This window comes from Charadrius vociferus, unplaced genomic scaffold, assembly GCF_000708025.1.
Source record: "Charadrius vociferus isolate BGI_N301 unplaced genomic scaffold, ASM70802v2 scaffold282, whole genome shotgun sequence".
Taxonomy (NCBI): domain Eukaryota; kingdom Metazoa; phylum Chordata; class Aves; order Charadriiformes; family Charadriidae; genus Charadrius; species Charadrius vociferus.
In genome coordinates this window covers 1,433,690-1,443,738 of record NW_009647731.1, presented here as the reverse complement: position 1 = coordinate 1,443,738, position 10,049 = coordinate 1,433,690, and the positions used below count along the sequence as shown (strand labels likewise).

At 48.3% G+C, this 10,049-nt stretch overlaps 1 protein-coding gene across 1 annotated transcript in view; it reads right to left on the bottom strand.

The window, feature by feature from the left end:
• The window catches only part of SUFU (suppressor of fused homolog (Drosophila)), an 84,408-nt gene that overhangs the window by 6,022 nt on the left and 68,337 nt on the right, over positions 1-10,049 (bottom strand). The gene's annotated exons all lie outside the window — the stretch shown is intronic.

Below are 10,049 nucleotides of genomic sequence, written 5' to 3'. Positions count from 1 at the left end.
GCAGGAAGGAGGAGCAGCAGCTTTGGCAGGGGGACTAGAAGACAAGCGCAACAGGAAGACCCCTGGGCGCTCCCAAGGTGCCAGAGGCAGGACAGAAATGGGAACCACGTGTGCAAGGCAGCCAGCTGCTCTGAGGCTGGAGGAAAACAAGACAGACTGTGCAGGGGTAAACAGCAAAGGGTGGAGAGGGTGAAGGTGGGGGACAGGTCAGGTCCCAGCTAAGCCACAGACTCCCAGAGGAGGGACAAACCAATGTGGAGCACTGTGGCTAGGACTGACCTGGGGTGCAACCCCCTGAGGTGGCCGAGCCCATCTGCAGCTCACTGCCCCCTCTCAGTGAGTTTTGGTAATCCAGCTGAACTCCTCCCCCCCGAATTCCACTGACTTAGTGAGCTGAACTGGCTCCCTAAAGGATCTGATAAGTGGAGTGGGACAGGAGTCCACAGTTCAGCCGTCTCATGGACCATGTTTGTGGGATCAAAGCAATGGCAGCCTGCTCTATGCAGCGCGATGAGAAAAGATCGCAGTGCCGTTCCGCATAGACAGTTAACTGGTGGAGGGCAGGCATCACAGGCTGCAATGACAAACTGCTGCAGTGACATTCACACAGTGTGTCACTCAGAGCCTGTCCTTAACAGCCCGAGTCAGAAAAAAAACACCCAAAAACCTACTACCCCACGCTGCTTGGGAGACCTGCTCTCCTTCCTGGAGAAGAAGGGAGTCTCCAAAGCACTAGTGTAAGCAAATGTACAAGCAGCCATGTCCCTCGGTACGGGAACCTGGCACTCAAGCTCTCCCAAGGCTGCAGGGGGAAGGCATGCATCCACAGCACACCAACTGCTGAAGAGGGGTTTGAAGCAAGAAGTATTGTCACCCTGGATTCACGCCTAGACAAGATTTCTCCTCTTACAAGTAGCCCAATCAAAATGGCCCAAGATCAGGCTGCCATCCCTACCTGCAATCCACAAAACTACCTTCATGCTGGTGAGTGAGACGTTGCTCCTACGGAAAAGGATGAGAATAAATCCAATCCCAACTCAGCTTCCCTCACTCACAGTATTTCAGGTTTCCAGTTCTTGCAGCACGCCTGCTCCTGCACAGTGTGATACCCCATTACATTAACACACACACGTTATATGTGCATGATATTAAAGGTGACATTCCCAGCAAATAAACATGACAGACTGCCATTGCTCTAGGCACCTAATTTAATTTCCTCTGGGATTTAAACCTTAGAAGCTCAAATTAAACAAATAGGCCCCGTTCACTTTATATTTCAGACCTGAATCTAGAGTTTTCCTCCTATGCTGTTAACTGATCTTATCAACAGGACACTGCACAGAGATCACAATGATGAAGCGGCTTATTCCCTTCCCAAAGGAAAACAGAGCCCCGCTGTTGTGCTGCAGCCATGGGAAAAGCCGACGCAATCTGGAGGGCAAACGAAGCTGTCCCGTGCGCACTGAACGGGCTTTTTCTCCCATGAAATCTCTCAGTTGGTGTTGAGGCAGCAAAGGAGCTCTCCCGAGCGGCGGCGAGTGTCCTGGGTGCCGCAGCGGCCGGGGCGCTCGCAGCGCCGTGTTTTCACAGCTCTGTGCAAACACTCCCGCCGGCCCAGCCTGCCGAAGCTGGTTACGGGGTGTAGCTCAGCCTTTGTAATGACTGTTTGCAGTATGAACAGGGAACGGCCTCGCCAGCCAGCTGTTGGGTATCTGAAACATCTCCTTCGGTGCTGCACGGTCCTGCTCGCACCAGGATCTCCCTGACCTGACCCAGAGAGGCCTGGACACATGCTATCCCATCGCTAGCAGATCTAGATTCCGTTTTCTGTGTTCTTTGCGGCTGTTAGTCACGCTGCAGATGCTTGGAAGATGGTGACTAGCCAAAAGATAAGTCCCTATTCTCTATCACACCTACCTACTACACAACCGAGGTCCGAAGCTTGGGTTCTCACTACTTCACTAACAGCTGCCTGTGTCCAGGCATGTTACAAAATACCAGGCTAGGCTGTCTTATCCAGGTGGATGTGTTCAGGGAACACACGGGCTGCGTGCATGATGTCTCCCTCTCGTGGCAGGTCTCACCTGAGCCTGCTGAAACCTACTTCTTACCTACAGGGCTTACCTACGGGTCAACTGTGTTGAAGCTTTCAGTGCTGAAGCTTTCATACCCGCAGATAGCTGAGAAACCTGTATCGTGACTCGTTACAGGTACGCGGCTGCAAGTGTATGAAAACAGGCGAGATCTAAAAATGTACGCAAGGTCATGGGGCTCCAGATGAGTTCGGCTGACTTTGAAAGCAACTGGTGCGTAGTAAAACATTAAAGACTTTATAGTCAGCTTATAGGTACCACCCCAGAGTTAACACCCCATCTCTCACTGTAGGGTACAACAAGGTGAGGGCTTGAAGTTCTCAGCCCAGGAAGGGCTGGCTGGGGCCAGAGGTCACACCAATGTTGCAAGCCTGGCACAGCTGGCAAGTCTTTGATCAAGGAAGACCCTCAGAATCTGAGCTAGGAATCACACTGCAGCTCTGTCCAACTTCAGGAAACACGCTTTGCCCAGGGCACGACACGAGCAGTTGGCCCAGGGACAACTACGCAGGGGTGCTTTTACTGATAATACCCAATATTCCTGTCTACCTAGAAACAAACCAAACAATCCCACACTTTGCCCTAGTGCTTTGTTTGCACTAAACACTGTCACTTGCTTTTCTAGCAGGTTTGTGAAAGAAAGGAAACCATGTTTTATTAGTTCTGGACTTAGTACAGAGCTGGCTTGTACGGCTCAGCCAGAGAAGGTGGGGACGCATTGCAATAAACCCCTATGAAACCATACGAACCCTTCTAAGAAACTGTTCATCCATCCAGGTGCTACGCCTGGAATGGGTGGAGCAGTTGTACCCTAAGCCACATGTCATCTGTGACATCTGCAAATATCTAGCAACTTCCAGGAGCCTGTTGCCCTAAAAATGTTTCAGCTTAATTCCTGTTGACAGCACAGCAAAAAGTGAAGTGCATCAGCATTTCCCACTGAAACTAAACGTTACGAATAAAGCCCCCTGATGAATCCTCCTTTGTGCCACAAGCATCCCCCAGCCCATCTCTCTGCTCTCCCCTTGGCCTGGCCTTCTTTGCACTCCTTTGCTTTGACTCTTAAGTGGTTCAGGGCAGAGACCTTGTCACTGCATCTTTCCATGTCATGCTCAACCCTGACACCGTCTGAAGAGGCCACCTTGCTGCCTGAATCCACCACAGCTCTTGTTTCAGCCTCAAAGGTACCAGTATTGCAACAAACACCTTTGATGGGAAATTCCACTGTTGCTCTTCCAGGAGATTCACAACCCTCCTTGTAAAGGAAAAACATCCACTCACAGACGCCTCAGGGACCCTATTGCTTCACGCCGTGATGTTACAATCCCAGAAGAGGAAGTATATGATGACGACGCTGAAAGATTTTGACCTTGTGGGATCTCTCCATGACATTCCCAACTACAAGGCTGATCCCGGGGACCTGGGCTCCTCAGAGCCAGCCTGACAAGATCCGTCTTGCAGACAAGGCTGCTTTGAGTGAACACAAAGTTTGGCTCAGCTGGGGAGAGGGCTGACAAAGGAGCCAAGGCAACAGGCAATACCAATTCTTTCAGAGTGCAAAAGCAAAGGAAGAACAGACATTTCAGGGAATGCTCTAAGTGGGTGGAAGAAAACCTACACAAAGTAGCCAAAATGCAGTTTGAGTAGCAAGGGAGGGGCGTTAGGTGGCAGGATAGTTAGTCGGCTTAAGAAGGATGAAAGAACTTGACTCATCCAAAACTAGCCTGGACAAAGTACTAGAGAATGTGCTACAGGAGAGTTGATATGGGAAGGATCGTGATGACCTAACGGGACATTTCGACCTTAGTGTAAGTTTTTCCCAGTGTCTCATTCAGCAGTGAGGAAGAAGAACACAAAGGGATAATGCAGTGAGGTTTTAGGAAGTGTTTGGAGAAGATGATAAACTTACTGGAAAAGTGTTAGCTTAGATTTCTTAGACCTGCTCAAGAATTTGGGGGAAGCCATGCAGAAGAACCTGAAAAATTTTTTCTTGGGGTAGATGCATAAAACTGCTCTGGGGAAGAGCAGGTTGTAGTTGTACACGACTCAAACAAGTTTGTGGGCGTTGCCCTTAATTCACCGTGCTAGGCATAACACATCTGTTCAAGTTTGAGGAGACCAAAAATCGATCCCTGTTTCTTCAAGAGAGGACTCAACCCGTAGCTGCCACTTACAAGTGAGCATCTCAAGCATCAGAGTAGCTCCTTCAAATGTTGCTTTGAACCTCTGCTGCTGCCATTATGCCAATGTGCATAAATGATTTAACATGTGGTATAGCAGAGAGAAGAACCAGATGTGCTCATTTCCAGGGGAATGTCCTAACTCTACTGGAACAGAGTCATTCTCTTGTGCTCTCTGTCTGTGTGACTAATTCAGTGTTTTATATGATGTGGAACAACTCCAATTGGATGAGCTGAGGAAGAACCGAAATACCCTATAGTTGTGGTGCCCATAAAGCCAAGAAGTAGAAATAGGGGTTCAAATAAAAGGAAAGGAATACAATATGAGTTCCTCATATCCTACGTGAGCGTTTTATCCCTCAAATATTGATTAGAGAAGGCAAATGTTCTAACAACTCCAGCTCTGTTCTGCAAAATTAGATTTTTTTTTCTGTTTTTACTGAAGAAAACCTTCTATTTCTGGTTTCATTCAAAACAAAAGGATTTTTTTTTTTTTTTTTTAGCTTTTGGTCTCTTTAAGGCTTTTGTTTCACAGTAATCCTCATCCATATCGCCCCCCCCCCCCGCCCCCGACTGCCAGCATAGATAGTGCATCTTGATAGCTCCTGAATGCTGGATGCTTCCCACAGCCTCCATGTACCTATCCTGCCTACAGGCGCATTTAACATTTTCTATGAGATGTTTGACCTTGCTGTCCTAAGCCTCAACTTATTTTTCCATGCTGGATGCCTTGTTTTTGATTTTTTAAAGGTTTTTAGGGGAAAAGGAATCAAGTTCTCTCAGAGAGGTATTTTGGAAAAAGTATTTTTTGAGAGTACTGACAAATGTGTATGATCATTCTGTTACAAAGCACGAGAACTACCCCTTACGAGGACAGCAACGAAGATTAGCAGAAAAAGCGTTCTGAAGGTCAAGGGAAAGTCTTTCTCCTGATTGTGAAAATGTTTTGCCAGGTCAGAAGCCTCTGAAAGTCACTGTTTGTCCGCAACCTTTCAGAGAAAGACAGAAAAATGTACTGAAGAGCCCTTCTTCATTGAGCATGTCCCAGCCCAAGGCAGCTCTGCCCCAAACACAGGGCAGAGGTAGCTAAGGAGTAGTTTTCCCTCTGATCATTCCTCTGAACGGCGAGGGATTGCTATGGCACCAGGCACATCAGGACTAAAGGCAGGGAAACTCTCCAGCGCTCTCAGCGTTTCTGCTGGAAGTCAGGCCGTGTGGAGGAGGAGGAGAAGGAATTTGCCAACTTGAATGAAGGGGAGGAGAGGAAAGCAGAGATGGGCCAGGCTGAAGGGAAGACAGAGACACAGAAAAACAGGATGGAGGGCAGATCAGTGGCCAAAGCCGGAGGCAACACAAAGGGCAGGGAGACTGGAGGAGAACCCCATTTCCACAGCCTCAGCATCCACACGCTGTCTGCTGGACGTTGCAATCCTAGTGGCATGGGAGGCAAGCAAAGAGCATCCTCCAGCAGCGGCTGGTGCTGGAGGATAATACCCTACTGCCGCCATGAGCTCCTCAGCTCACGCGGAGACACAGACCTTATGCTGAGAATCGGAGGGTGCCAACTGCAAATGAACCATAGCCTCCATCTGCCTAACAGGATTCGTTCTGAAACCGAGTAAATTACCTGGAAAAAAACCCTCTACACTCAGAGACCAGCGACATCGGGCATACAAAACTTTGGAAATGGCTGCACAGGGATTGCCTGCCCCATGCTAATTTGGCCCCGGTGTATGTCTGCCGAAACAAATCTGTAATCACAGGATCGCCTGCTGTTTTTCTCCCACGAGACCTCTGCCCTGCTCAGTCCTCAGGATAGTTCTGCTCACTGAATGCAGCATTAGTCATCATTTCTTTTCATTATCATTCACGTTGTTTCGCAGTTCCCTCCTACTCTCTTCCCCTTTATTTAGTGCGCTCCATCCGACTACTGCCAGCATGGATTACACTGAAAGTATCTAATCTTACTGTCCTTACCGCTCTCACAGCCTCTGACGTGCTCAGCCTCACATTTCTGTGAGGCAGGGAAGCGCTCCTCTCCATGCAGCAGATGGGGGAGGGTGGCTAAAAGAAGCTAAGAGACCTAACAAAGTCACGGAGAAAAGCTGCAAGAGCAGGGAGCTGAACATGGGTCTTCGACTCCCAGTCTGACCCCTTACTCCAGAGAGATCCTTTCTCTCTCCTGACCTGCAAGAATGAATTTTAATCTCTTCCTGAAATTGTTTCTGGTGTTCATCTGTGGAGCCAGAATACTTGGCAAACACTGAATTAATCTTCACAGGATGACTGGAAGAAGGTTTTCCTGAACAGACGGGGGGAAATTAGTGAAGAGAAAACTGAGTCTGAAGGTCCACTTCTTGTAGGTGCCCATTTTCCAGCCCACTCAGCCCTGCAGGGTAGAGGGGTACTCGCGGAGGAATTCCTCCCATCCTCCTCCTGCAGCTGGGAACACAGACCAGACCTCAGGTCTCGAGCTGGCCATCCAGAAAACAAGGAACACAAACTCACTTGCCACCTGAGAACATTTCAGCTTAAGACTCTGGAATCGTATTGAGAAAGAACAGAGTAGCAGAAGCAGGGACAGGATCCAATTCTCCAGGGCAACATTTAACAGGCTTCGCCATGAGACTATTGTGGTCTTTCTGCAATTACTTGCCTCATTCACTACACAAACGAGGTGGAAGTCCTATAGGCAGGAGTCTACTTTACTCCATGCTCCTGATTCATCCCCCAAACACGCTGCATCTTTGTGCACTGAATGAGGCAGGCATGCTTTGTAAAAAATACATATCTGACCCTTCAATTAAATAAAGTATCGAAATATACATGTGTAACAGGGGCAAGGCCAAAGTGCAGAGATATTTCTTAAATTCTCTGTGCTGGATTTTGCAGTTAACGAGGACTCTTTAACTATAGGTTTGTTTTTACTGCACTGTATTGGCTCGTATGTCAGAGTCTGCAGCAATATCTGATGCATAACATGTACGTTGCACATGATCAAAGACTCGAGTGTCATCTTCTTCCCTAGAACAATGACTGCCTAAAGCAGCAGGAGCAGAAATTATCTAAAGGTAGTGTTAAATAAACCTCCTTCTTCCCTCTGGGGAGAGTAAGCAGTCCAGGTGAGCAAGGTAGGAGGGGAGAACAGTCTGCTTTGTGCTAGACGGGCAGAGAGCTCCACATAAAAGCAGAGGAGCTTTGCAGAAGCATGTCCTGACTCCCATCACTGGAGACTTAATGATGGTAATTCCCAAAGGATGATGCATGCTGACAGGCTTTGACACAAACTACCCCAGGATAATATTAATATGTATTAAAGGCTCAGGCAACTTTATTGGGACGGGCTTGATCAGTAACGCATTTCAACAGTGCCTCTATCATCTGCTGGAACATAAGTAAGGGAGGGAGGGAGAACACACGCACAACCTCACCTTGCTTTGGGTAGGTTTTAGAGACAAACAAGGTTGATCTGTGATGAATTGCATGCTTGGCACAGCTCAGATGTTGGACCAAGAACCTTGGACACTCCACCACGAATACAAATGTCACTGTGGGGCAGTTAATGTCAAAGTCTGCATGATCAGCATCCTTAACCCTCCAACATGGGGCCAGATACCTCCTGCACAGCCCTCCTCTGTGCATCTGGATCATCTACCCCTTGGAACGGAGAGGAGAGGTGCTTAGGAGGCAGTGTGGGGGCTCTGCTGTCACAGCACTGGGGGAAGGGGGAGTGGAAGAAAGAACCACAAAAGCCTTTGATCATGTGTAATGTTAATGCAAGTGTTACACATCAGAGACTTTGCCACAGTAACTAGCATATAAACAGGAGTCTAGTGTTAACAAGGAGGACTTCTTGAATATGTTTGTACATTTCTGAGTCAAAGCAATTTCCCTATTCAACAATACGTGACACAGTGGAAGAAGTTCAGAAATAAACCAGCCTGACATGCTTAGACCTTTAATAGAATTTAGCTTCTTAGAACTAATTAAATGTTACTTAAATGAAAAAAAAAATTAAAAAATCCAAGTACTTGGGAAAGGTGCCAATTTGACAGCTCTGGAAAAGGAAATAATCTAATCATCCCCAGAGCATGGGCAGCAGCAGGACAGGCTTCCCCTACTAACATGCCTTGAACGTGACCTGGAAAGACTGTTGATAGAAATGGGGCGTACGATCTCCGTGGTCTAATGACTCCTTGCCTTTTCTGCTGAGACTGCTAAAACGGCTCCCGCCGAGTACCAGCTGCGGTGGTGATACAGACACCTGTCTGGTAGGAATGGCGCTGGGACCTGCCAAACTCCTGTCATCTGCTAACCCTCCGCTGCAGCCCAGCCACTCTCAGCTCATTGCTCAGCCGGGGCAGCAGGGGCTGACAGACCGTGCAGCAGCTCTCCGGCCTGTCCCACCTTGGACACGCTCCACTCCAGCCCATGAGATGTAAACAGGAGGTACTCTGTTTAGTCTGCAGGTTTGGGCTTTCACTGTACCAAAGCTCAGGCTCAAGAGGAGTCACTCTCTGGCTGCTGCAGAGTCAGGGCAGGACTTTTCAGGCTCTTCGTCCTCCCCTAAGATAGGGAAAAAGTCCACAGGAGGAGATGGGAGGAGTTGCCTGCCACCTCTCTTCTTCTCCACAGATCCCTCCATTTACTTGTCTTTGCAACAAGCCCCTGCATTGCAGTGATCTGCTTTCAGCCACCAACTCTCCTTGGAGCTCATTGCTGTGCCTGGGGTCCCAAGCGAGGGAGGAGGAAAATCCTCTCTGGGCCTTGCTGTGAAAGCTCTGCGGGGCTTGCCAACTCGGCCAGCCCAGGCTGCAAGGGACTAAACCAAACACAGTTCGCCCCCTTGGAAATTTTATGCACCACAACTTCTTTTACTTCTGAAGCAAAGCCACATGAACCTCCCTCCTCCGCTCCCAACACCACAAGGGACTGCTGAGCACGGATCAAGCCTCCCATTGCATATTAAGCCAAGAGCCTCAGACACTCCCACATGTATCTCGAACAGCCGGGTGCTCCTCCTCTTGTCCCAGGCTGCTTTTAGCCTCCTTTCCTCCCCCACCCAGTCTGTCCTCCTTCATTCTCATCACAGGACGGGGCAGGAGCCAGCAGCAGAGCTGGTCACATCAGACAAGAAGATCCAATAAGTTGACCTTGTGTAGGAGACAAGCGAGGGAACTTGCTTCTCCCTACTGCTCAGAAACCAGCTACTCTCCACCTTTCCCTCCCACTGACTCAAAAATCTTCCATAATTTTCAGCACCAAACTAACAGGCATGGAAGCAACCAGGTTCATAAGGGTTAATATTAGTTACATGTCTGAATGGTGACCTAATTATTGCCATTCTTCACTGTTTAGAGGTTACCTGACTACTCTACATATCAATACATTTTGAGATGTGATGTAAATGCAAACAAACACTCTTATGTTTGGAGTTAACACAGTCACAAGATCCTCTGTATCATGTGTTGGCAAGCACAGGAACCAACAGCAAATGACCCACCCTTAAACCTGACCGTTTGCTGTTAATCATTATAGGAGTGTTGCACTTTCCAGTCAGTACAATCAAAGCACGCAAGCTCTTTGAAAATCCCTACACACAAGATGATTCTAGCCAAGATCAGCTCCTTTACAAGTCGTACAGATTTCAAGGTATGATGTCCTCCAGACGTATGAATACGGGCAGTGGAATGCCTTGAAAACAAGTCACTGGAAGGTTAACCGCAACACTGCAATGCTAAAACAAGCCCCTGCCTTACAAACAGAAGGGGAGGCA